This window comes from Ambystoma mexicanum, chromosome 12, assembly GCF_040938575.1.
Source record: "Ambystoma mexicanum isolate Mex_15411 chromosome 12, UKY_AmexF1_1, whole genome shotgun sequence".
In the NCBI taxonomy this organism is placed as follows: Eukaryota; Metazoa; Chordata; class Amphibia; order Caudata; family Ambystomatidae; genus Ambystoma; species Ambystoma mexicanum.
This window is the reverse complement of record NC_090936.1, coordinates 321,691,274-321,703,608: the sequence shown is the minus strand read 5'-3', so window position 1 is coordinate 321,703,608 and position 12,335 is coordinate 321,691,274.

Below are 12,335 nucleotides of genomic sequence, written 5' to 3'. Positions count from 1 at the left end.
CCAAACCTGAGATCCTTCCTATAACATGAGATGTGATATCCAACTCCTTCCATTCCAATCCTGAGACCCGTCCTATAGCATGAGATGTGATATCTCAATGCTTATACCAAACCTGAGACCCTTCCTATAGCATGAGATGTGATATCCAACTACTTCCCATTCCAATCCTGAGACCCTTCCTATAGCATGAGATGTGATATCTCAATGCTTCTAATACCAAACCTGAGATCCTTCCTCTAACATGAAATGTGATATCCAACTCCTTCCCTTTCCAAACCTAAGAGCCTATCTATAGCATGAGATGTGATATCCAGGTCCTTCCCATTCCAATCCTTAGACCCTTCCTACAGCATGCAATATGATATCTCAATGATTCTAATAACAAACTTGAGACCCGTCCTATAGCATGAGATATGATATCCAAGTCCTTCCCATTCCTATCCTGAGACCCTTCCTATAACATGAAATGTGATATCCAACTTCTTCCCATTCCAACCTGAGACCCTTCCTATAGCATGAGATGGGATATCCAACTTCTTCAAAATCCAATACTGATACCCTTCCGATAGCATGAGATGTGATATCCCAATGCTTCTACCAAACCTGAGACCCATACTATGGCATGAGATGTGATATCAAACTCCTTCCCATTCCAATCCTGAGACCCTTCCTATAGCTTGAGGTGTGATATCCAACTCCTTCCCATTCCAATTCTGAGACCCTTCTTATACCATGAGACTTGATATCTCAATGCTTCTAATACCAAACCTGAGACCCGTCCTATAACATGAGATGTGATATCCAAATCCTTCCCATTCCAATCCTGAGACCCTTCCGATATGAGATTTGTTATCTCAATGCTTCTAATATCAAACTTGAGACCCTCCCTATAGCATGAGATGTGACATCCAAGTCCTTCCCATTCCAATCCTGAGACCCTTCCTATAGCATGAGATGTGATATCTCTATGCTTCTAATACCAAACCTGAGACCCTTCCTATAACATGAGATGGGATATCCAACTCCTTCCCATTCCAATCCTGAGACCTTTCCGATAGCAGAGATGTGATATCTCAATGCTTATACCAAACCTGAGAACCTTCCTATGGCCTGAGATGTCATATACAACTCCTTCCCATTCCAATCCTGAGACCCTTCCTTTAGCATGAGATGTGATATCTCAATGCTTATATCAAATCTGAGACCCTTCCTATAGCATGAGATGTGATATCCAATTCCTTCCCATTCCAATCCTGAGACCCTTCCTATAGCATGAGATGTGATATCTCAATGCTTATACCAAACCTGATAGCCTACCTATAGCATGAGATGTGATATCCAAGTCCATCCCATTCCAATCCTTTGACCCTTCCTACAGCATGCGATGTGATATCTCAATGATTCTAATACCAAACCAGAGACTCTTCCTATAACATGAGATGGGATGTCCAACTCCTTCCCATTCCAATCCTGAGCCGCTTCCGATAGCAGAGATGTGATATCTCAATGCTTATACCAAACCTGAGACCCTTCCTATAACATGAGATGTGATATCCAACTCCTTCCCGTTCCAAACCTGAGACACTAACTATAGCATATGTGATATCCAACTCCTTCCCATTCCAAACATGAGACCCTTCCTATAGCAAGAAAGTAATATCCAACTCCTACCCATTCCAATCCTGAGACCCTTCCTATAGCAAGAGATGTGATATCCAAATCCTTCCCATTCCAATCCTGAGACCCTTCCTATAACATGAGATGTGATATCCAACTCCTTCCCATTCCAACCTGAGACACTTCCTATAGCATGAGAAGGGATATCCAACTCCTTCCCAATCCAATCCTGAGACCCTTCCGATAGCAGAGATGTGATATCTCAATGCTTATACCAAACCTGAGACCCTTCCTATGGCATGAGATGTGATATCCAACTCCTTGCCATTCAAATCCTGAGACCCTTCCTATAGCATGAAAAGGGATATCCAACTCCTTCCCAATCCAATCCTGAGACCCTTCCGATAGCAGAGACGTGATATCTCAATGCTTCTACCAAACCTGAGACCCTTCCTTTAGCATGAGATGTGATATCCAAATCCTTCACATTCCAATCCTGAGACCCTTCCTATAGCATGAGATTTGATATCTCAATGCTTCTAATACCAAACCTGAGATCCTTCCTATAACATGAGATGTGATATCCAATTCCTTCCCATTCCAAACCTGAGACCCTTCCTATTGGATGAGATGTGATATCCAACTCCTTCCCATTCCAACCCTGAGACCCTTCCTATAGCATGAGATGTGATGTCTCAATGCTTCTAATACCAAACCTTAGATCCTTCCTATAACATGAGATGTGATATCCAACTCCTTCCATTCCAATCCTGAGACCCGTCCTATAGCATGAGATGTGATATCTCAATGCTTATACCAAACCTGAGACCCTTCCTATAGCATGAGATGTGATATCCAACTCCTTCCCATTCCAATCCTGAGACCCTTCCTATAGCATGAGATGTGATATCTCAATGCTTCTAATACCAAACCTGAGATCCTTCCTCTAACATGAAATGTGATATCCAACTCCTTCCCTTTCCAAACCTAAGAGCCTATCTATAGCATGAGATGTGATATCCAAGTCCTTCACATTCCAACCCTTAGACCCTTCCTACAGCATGCAATATGATATCTCAATGATTCTAATAACAAACCTGAGACCCGTCCTATAACATGAGATGGGATATCCAACTCCTTCCCATTCCAATCCTGAGACACTTCCGATAGCAGAGATGTGATATCTCAATGTTTATACCAAACCTAAGACCCTTCCTATAACATGAGATGTGATATCCAACTCCTTCCCGTTCCAAACCTGAGACCCTTCCTTTAGCATGAGATGTGATATCCAGCTCCTTCCCATTCCAATCCTGAGACAATTCCGATAGCATGAGATGTGATATCTCAATGCTTCTAATATCAAAACTGAGACCCTCCCTATAGCATGATATGTGATATCTAAGTCCTTCCCATTCCAATCCTGAGACCCTTCCTATAGCATGAGATGTGATATCTCAATGCTTCTACCAAACCTGAGACCCTTCCTTTAGCATGAGATGTGATATCCAACTCCTTCCCATTCCAATCCTGAGACCCTTCCTATAGCATGAGATGTGATATCTCAATACTTCTAATACCAAACCTGAGATCCTTCCGATAACATGAGATGTGATATCTCAATACTTCTAATACCAAAACTGAGATCCATCCGATAACATGAGATGTGATATCCAACTCCTTCCCTTTCCAAACCTGAGAGCCGTTCTATAGCATGAGATGTGATATCCAGGTCCTTCCCATTCGAATCCTTAGACCCTTCCTACAGCATGCAATATGATATCTCAATGATTCTAATAACAAACCTGAGACCCGTCCTATAGCATGAGATATGATATCCAAGTCCTTCCCATTCCAATCCTGAGACCCTTCCTATAACATGAAATGTGATATCCAACTCCTTCCCATTCCAACCTGAGACCCTTCCTATAGCATGAGATGGGATATCCATCTTCTTCCAAATCCAATACTGATACCCTTCCGATAGCATGAGATGTGATATCCCAATGCTTCTACCAAACCTGAGACCCATACTATGGCATGAGATGTGATATCAAACTCCTTCCCATTCCAATCCTGAGACCCTTCCTATAGCTTGAGGTGTGATATCCAACTCCTTCCCATTCCAATTCTGAGACCCTTCTTATACCATGAGACTTGATATCTCAATGCTTCTAATACCAAACCTGAGACCCGTCCTATAACATGAGATGTGATATCCAAATCCTTCCCCTTCCAAACCTTGGACCCTTCCTTTATCATGAGATGTGATATCCAACTCCTTCCCATTCCAATCCTGAGACCCTTCCGATATCATGAGATTTGTTATCTCAATGCTTCTAATATCAAACTTGAGACCCTCCCTATAGCATGAGATGTGACATCCAAGTCCTTCCCATTCCAATCCTGAGACCCTTCCTATAGCATGAGATGTGATATCTCTATGCTTCTAATACCAAACCTGAGACCCTTCCTATAACATGAGATGGGATATCCAACTCCTTCCCATTACAATCCTGAGCCCTTTCCGATAGCAGAGATGTGATATCTCAATGCTTATACCAAACCTGAGAACCTTCCTATGGCCTGAGATGTCATATACAACTCCTTCCCATTCCAATCCTGAGACCCTTCCTATAGCATGAGATGTGATATCTCAATGCTTATACCAAACCTGAGAGCCTACCTATAACATGAGATGTGATATCCAAGTCCATCCCATTCCAATCCTTAGACCCTTCCTACAGCATGCAATGTGATATCTCAATGATTCTAATACCAAACCAGAGACTCTTCCTATAACATGAGATGGGATATCCAACTCCTTCCATTTCAATCCTGAGCCGCTTCCGATAGCAGAGATGTGATATCTCAATGCTTATACCAAACCTGAGACCCTTCCTATAGCATGAGATGTGATTTCCAACTCCTTCCCATTCCAATCCTGAGACCCTTCCTATAGCATGAGATGTGATATCTCAATGCTTCTAATACCAAACCTGAGATCCTTCCTCTAACATGAAATGTGAGATCCAACTCCTTCCCTTTCCAAACCTAAGAGCCTATCTATAGCATGAGATGTGATATCCAAGTCCTTCACATTCCAACCCTTAGACCCTTCCTACAGCATGCAATATGATATCTCAATGATTCTAATAACAAACCTGAGACACGTCCTATAACATGAGATGGGATATCCAACTCCTTCCCATTCCAATCCTGAGACACTTCCGATAGCAGAGATGTGATATCTCAATGTTTATACCAAACCTGAGACCCTTCCTATAACATGAGATGTGATATCCAACTCCTTCCCGTTCCAAACCTGAGACCCTTCCTTTAGCATGAGATGTGATATCCAGCTCCTTCCCATTCCAATCCTGAGACACTTCCGATAGCATGAGATGTGATATCTCAATGCTTCTAATATCAAAACTGAGACCCTCCCTATAGCATATGTGATATCTAAGTCCTTCCCATTCCAATCCTGAGACCCTTCCTATAGCATGAGATGTGATATCTCAATGCTTCTACCAAACCTGAGACCCTTCCTTTAGCATGAGATGTGATATCCAACTCCTTCCCATTCCAATCCTGAGACCCTTCCTATAGCATGAGATGTGATATCTCAATACTTCTAATACCAAACCTGAGATCCTTCCGATAACATGAGATGTGATATCTCAATACTTCTAATACCAAACCTGAGATCCATCCTATAACATGAGATGTGATATCCAACTCCTTCCCTTTCCAAACCTGAGAGCCGCTCTATAGCATGAGATGTGATATCCAGGTCCTTCCCATTCCAATCCTTAGACCCTTCCTACAGCATGCAATATGATATCTCAATGATTCTAATAACAAACCTGAGACCCGTCCTATAGCATGAGATATGATATCCAAGTCCTTCCCATTCCAATCCTGAGACCCTTCCTATAACATGAAATGTGATATCCAACTCCTTCCCATTCCAACCTGAGACCCTTCCTATAGCATGAGATGGGATATCCAACTTCTTCCAAATCCAATACTGATACCCTTCCGATAGCATGAGATGTGATATCCCAATGCTTCTACCAAACCTGAGACCCATACTATGGCATGAGATGTGATATCAAACTCCTTCCCCTTCCAAACCTTAGACCCTTCCTTTATCATGAGATGTGATATCCAACTCCTTCCCATTCCAATCCTGAGACCCTTCCGATATCATGAGATTTGTTATCTCAATGCTTCTAATATCAAACTTGAGACCCTCCCTATAGCATGAGATGTGACATCCAAGTCCTTCCCATTCCAACCCTGAGACCCTTCCTATAGCATGAGATGTGATATCTCTATGCTTCTAATACCAAACCTGAGACCCTTCCTATAACATGAGATGGGATATCCAACTCCTTCCCATTCCAATCCTGAGACCTTTCCGATAGCAGAGATGTGATATCTCAATGCTTATACCAAACCTGAGAACCTTCCTATGGCTTGAGATGTCATATACAACTCCTTCCCATTCCAATCCTGAGACCCTTCCTTTAGCATGAGATGTGATTATCTCAATGCTTATACCAAATCTGAGACCCTTCCTATAGCATGAGATGTGATATCCAATTCCTTCCCATTCCAATCCTGAGACCCTTCCTATAGCATGAGATGTGATATCTCAATGCTTATACCAAACCTGAGAGCCTACCTATAACATGAGATGTGATATCCAAGTCCATCCCATTCCAATCCTTAGACCCTTCCTACAGCATGCGATGTGATATCTCAATGATTCTAATACCAAACCAGAGACTCATCCTATAACATGAGATGGGATATCCAACTCCTTCCCATTCCAATCCTGAGCCGCTTCCGATAGCAGAGATGTGATATCTCAATGCTTATACCAAACCTGATACCCTTCCTATAACATGAGATGTGATATCCAATTCCTTCCCGTTCCAAACCTGAGACACTAACTATAGCATATGTGATATCCAACTCCTTCCCATTCCAAACATGAGACCCTTCCTATAGCAAGAAAGTAATATCCAACTCCTACCCATTCCAATCCTGAGACCCTTCCTATAGCAAGAGATGTGATATCCAAATCCTTCCCATTCCAATCCTGAGACCCTTCCTATAACATGAGATGTGATATCCAACTCCTTCCCATTCCAACCTGAGACACTTCCTATAGCATGAGACGGGATATCCAACTCCTTCCCAATCCAATCCTGAGACCCTTCCGATAGCAGAGATGTGATATCTCAATGCTTATACCAAACCTGAGACCCTTCCTATGGCATGAGATGTGATATCCAACTCCTTGCCATTCAAATCCTGAGACCCTTCCTATAGCATGAGAAGGGATATCCAACTCCTTCCCAATCCAATCCTGAGACCCTTCCGATAGTAGCGACGTGATATCTCAATGCTTCTACCAAACCTGAGACCCTTCCTTTAGCATGAGATGTGATATCCAAATCCTTCACATTCCAATCCTGAGACCCTTCCTATAGCATGAGATGTGATATCTCAATGCTTATACCAAACCTGAGACCCTTCCTATAGCATGAGATGTGATATCCAACTCCTTCCCATTCCAATCCTGAGACCCTTCCTATAGCCTGAGATGTGATATCTCAATGCTTCTAATACCAAACCTGAGACCCTTCCTATGGCATGAGATGTGATATCCAACTCCTTCCATTCCAATCCTGAGAACCGTCCTATAGCATGAGATGTGATATCTCAATGCTTATACCAAACCTGAGACCCTTCCTATAGCATGAGATGTGATATCCAACAGCGTCCCATTCCAATCCTGAGACCCTTCCTTTAGCATGAGATGTGATTATCAATGCTTCTAATACCAAACCTGAGATCCTTCCTCTAACATGAAATGTGATATCCAACTCCTTCCTTTTCAAAACCTAAGAGACTATCTATAGCATGAGATGTGATATCCAAGTCCTTCACATTCCAACCCTTAGACCCTTCCTACAGCATGCAATATGATATCTCAATGATTCTAATAACAAACCTGAGACCCGTCCTATAACATGAGATGGGATATCCAACTCCTTCCCATTCCAATCCTGAGACACTTCCGATAGCAGAGATGTGATATCTCAATGCTTATACCAAACCTGAGACCCTTCCTATAACATGAGATGTGATATCCAAATCCTTCCCGTTCCAAACCTGAGACCCTTCTTTCAGCATGAGATGTGATATCCAGCTCCTTCCCATTCCAACCTGAGACACTTCCTATAGCATGAGACGGGATATCCAACTCCTTCCCAATCCAATCCTGAGACCCTTCCGATAGCAGAGATGTGATATCTCAATGCTTATACCAAACCTGAGACCCTTCCTATGGCATGAGATGTGATATCCAACTCCTTGCCATTCAAATCCTGAGACCCTTCCTATAGCATGAGAAGGGATATCCAACTCCTTCCCAATCCAATCCTGAGACCCTTCCGATAGTAGCGACGTGATATCTCAATGCTTCTACCAAACCTGAGACCCTTCCTTTAGCATGAGATGTGATATCCAAATCCTTCACATTCCAATCCTGAGACCCTTCCTATAGCATGAGATGTGATATCTCAATGCTTATACCAAACCTGAGACCCTTCCTATAGCATGAGATGTGATATCCAACTCCTTCCCATTCCAATCCTGAGACCCTTCCTATAGCCTGAGATGTGATATCTCAATGCTTCTAATACCAAACCTGAGACCCTTCCTATGGCATGAGATGTGATATCCAACTCCTTCCATTCCAATCCTGAGAACCGTCCTATAGCATGAGATGTGATATCTCAATGCTTATACCAAACCTGAGACCCTTCCTATAGCATGAGATGTGATATCCAACAGCGTCCCATTCCAATCCTGAGACCCTTCCTTTAGCATGAGATGTGATTATCAATGCTTCTAATACCAAACCTGAGATCCTTCCTCTAACATGAAATGTGATATCCAACTCCTTCCTTTTCCAAACCTAAGAGACTATCTATAGCATGAGATGTGATATCCAAGTCCTTCGCATTCCAACCCTTAGACCCTTCCTACAGCATGCAATATGATATCTCAATGATTCTAATAACAAACCTGAGACCCGTCCTATAACAAGAGATGGGATATCCAACTCCTTCCCATTCCAATCCTGAGACACTTCCGATAGCAGAGATGTGATATCTCAATGCTTATACCAAACCTGAGACCCTTCCTATAACATGAGATGTGATATCCAAATCCTTCCCGTTCCAAACCTGAGACCCTTCTTTCAGCATGAGATGTGATATCCAGCTCCTTCCCATTCCAATCCTGAGACACTTCCGATAGCATGAGATGTGATATCTCAATGCTTCTAATATCAAAACTGATACCCTCCCTATAGCATGATATGTGATATCTAAGTCCTTCCCATTCCAATCCTGAGACCCTCCCTATAGCATGAGATGTGATATCCAACTCCTTCCCATTCCAATCCTGAGACCCTTCCTATAGCATGAGATATATCTCAATACTTCTAATACCAAACGTGAGATCCTTCCGATAACATGAGATGTGATATCCAAATCCTTCCCCTTCCAAACCTGAGACCCTCCCTTTCGCATGAAATGTGATATCCAACTCCTTCCTATTCCAATCCTGAGACTCTTCTGATAGCATGAGATGTGATATCTCAATGTTTATACCAAACCTGAGATCCTTCCTATAACATGAGATGTGATATCCAAATCCTTCCCCTTCCAAACCTGAGACCCTCCCTTTAGCATGAGATGTGATATCCAACTCCTTCCCATTCCATTCCTGAGACCCTTCTGATAGCATGAGATGTGATATCTCAATGCTTCTAATACCAAACCTGAGATCCAACCTCTAACATGAAATGTGATATCCAACTCTTTCCCCTTCCAAACCTGAGAGCCTTCCTATAGCATGAGATGTGATATCCAAATCCTTCACATTCCAATCCTGAGACCCTTCCTATAGCATGAGATGTGATATCTCAATGCTTATACCAAACCTGAGACCCTTCCTATAGCATGAGATGTGATATCCAACTCCTTCCCATTCCAATCCTGAGACCCTTCCTATAGCCTGAGATGTGATATCTCAATGCTTCTAATACCAAACCTGAGACCCTTCCTATGGCATGAGATGTGATATCCAACTCCTTCCATTCCAATCCTGAGAACCGTCCTATAGCATGAGATGTGATATCTCAATGCTTATACCAAACCTGAGACCCTTCCTATAGCATGAGATGTGATATCCAACAGCGTCCCATTCCAATCCTGAGACCCTTCCTTTAGCATGAGATGTGATTATCAATGCTTCTAATACCAAACCTGAGATCCTTCCTCTAACATGAAATGTGATATCCAACTCCTTCCTTTTCCAAACCTAAGAGACTATCTATAGCATGAGATGTGATATCCAAGTCCTTCACATTCCAACCCTTAGACCCTTCCTACAGCATGCAATATGATATCTCAATGATTCTAATAACAAACCTGAGACCCGTCCTATAACAAGAGATGGGATATCCAACTCCTTCCCATTCCAATCCTGAGACACTTCCGATAGCAGAGATGTGATATCTCAATGCTTATACCAAACCTGAGACCCTTCCTATAACATGAGATGTGATATCCAAATCCTTCCCGTTCCAAACCTGAGACCCTTCTTTCAGCATGAGATGTGATATCCAGCTCCTTCCCATTCCAATCCTGAGACACTTCCGATAGCATGAGATGTGATATCTCAATGCTTCTAATATCAAAACTGATACCCTCCCTATAGCATGATATGTGATATCTAAGTCCTTCCCATTCCAATCCTGAGACCCTCCCTATAGCATGAGATGTGATATCCAACTCCTTCCCATTCCAATCCTGAGACCCTTCCTATAGCATGAGATATATCTCAATACTTCTAATACCAAACGTGAGATCCTTCCGATAACATGAGATGTGATATCCAAATCCTTCCCCTTCCAAACCTGAGACCCTCCCTTTCGCATGAAATGTGATATCCAACTCCTTCCTATTCCAATCCTGAGACTCTTCTGATAGCATGAGATGTGATATCTCAATGTTTATACCAAACCTGAGATCCTTCCTATAACATGAGATGTGATATCCAAATCCTTCCCCTTCCAAACCTGAGACCCTCCCTTTAGCATGAGATGTGATATCCAACTCCTTCCCATTCCATTCCTGAGACCCTTCTGATAGCATGAGATGTGATATCTCAATGCTTCTAATACCAAACCTGAGATCCTACCTCTAACATGAAATGTGATATCCAACTCTTTCCCCTTCCAAACCTGAGAGCCTTCCTATAGCATGAGATGTGATATCCAAGTCCTTCCCATTCCAATCCTGAGACCCTTCCTATAGCTTGAGATGTGATATCCAACTCCTTCCCATTCCAACCTGAGGCACTTCCTATAGCATGAGAAGGGATATCCAACTCCTTCCCAATCCAATCCTGAGACCCTTCCGATAGCAGAGATGTGATATCTCAATGCTTATACCAAACCTGAGACCCTTCCTATGGCATGAGATGTGATATCCAACTCCTTGCCATTCAAATCCTGAGACCCTTCCTATAGCATGAGATGTGATATCCAACTCCTTCCCATTCCAATCCTGACACCCTTCCTATAGCATGAGATATATCTCAATACTTCTAATACCAAACGTGAGATCCTTCCGATAACATGAGATGTGATATCCAAATCCTTCCCCTTCCAAACCTGAGACCCTCCCTTTAGCATGAGATGTGATATCCAACGCCTTCCTATTCCAATCCTGAGACCCTTCTGATAGCATGAGATGTGATATCTCAATGCTTCTAATACCAAATCTGAGATCCTTCCTATAACATGAGATGTGATATCCAAATCCTTCCCCTTCCAAACCTGAGACCCTCCCTTTAGCATGAGATGTGATATCCAACTCCTTCCCATTCCATTCCTGAGACCCTTCTGATAGCATGAGATGTGATATCTCAATGCCTCTAATACCAAACCTGAGATCCTACCTCTAACATGAAATGTGATATCCAACTCTTTCCCCTTCCAAACCTGAGAGCCTTCCTATAGCTTGCGATGTGATAACCAACTCCTTCCCATTCCAATTCTGAGACCCTTCCTATACTATGAGACTTGATATCTCAATGCTTCTAATACCAAACCTGAGACCCGTAATATAACATGAGATGTGATATCCAAATCCTTCCCCTTCCAAACCTTAGACCCTTCCTTTATCATGAGAGGTGATATCCAACTCCTTCCCATTCCAATCCCGAGACCCTTCCGATATCATGAGATGTGATATCTCAAAGCTTCTAATATCAAACTTGAGACCCTCCCTATAGCATGAGATGTGATATCCAAGTCCTTCCCATTCCAATCCTGAGACCCTTCCTATAGCATGAGATGTGATATCTCAATGCTTCTAATACCAAACCTGAGACCCTTCCTATAACATGAGATGGGAATATCCAACTCCTTCCCATTCCAATCCTGAGACCCTTCCGATAGCAGAGATGTGATATCTCAATGCTTATACCAAACCTGAGATCCTTCCTATAACATGAGATGTGATATCTGTTAAGACGGATTTCTGAACTCTGTCCTGGTGGCGCAGAGGTTCAGAAGGCCAACCTAATTACTTGGAACAGGGTAACCTCTGGACAAGCCA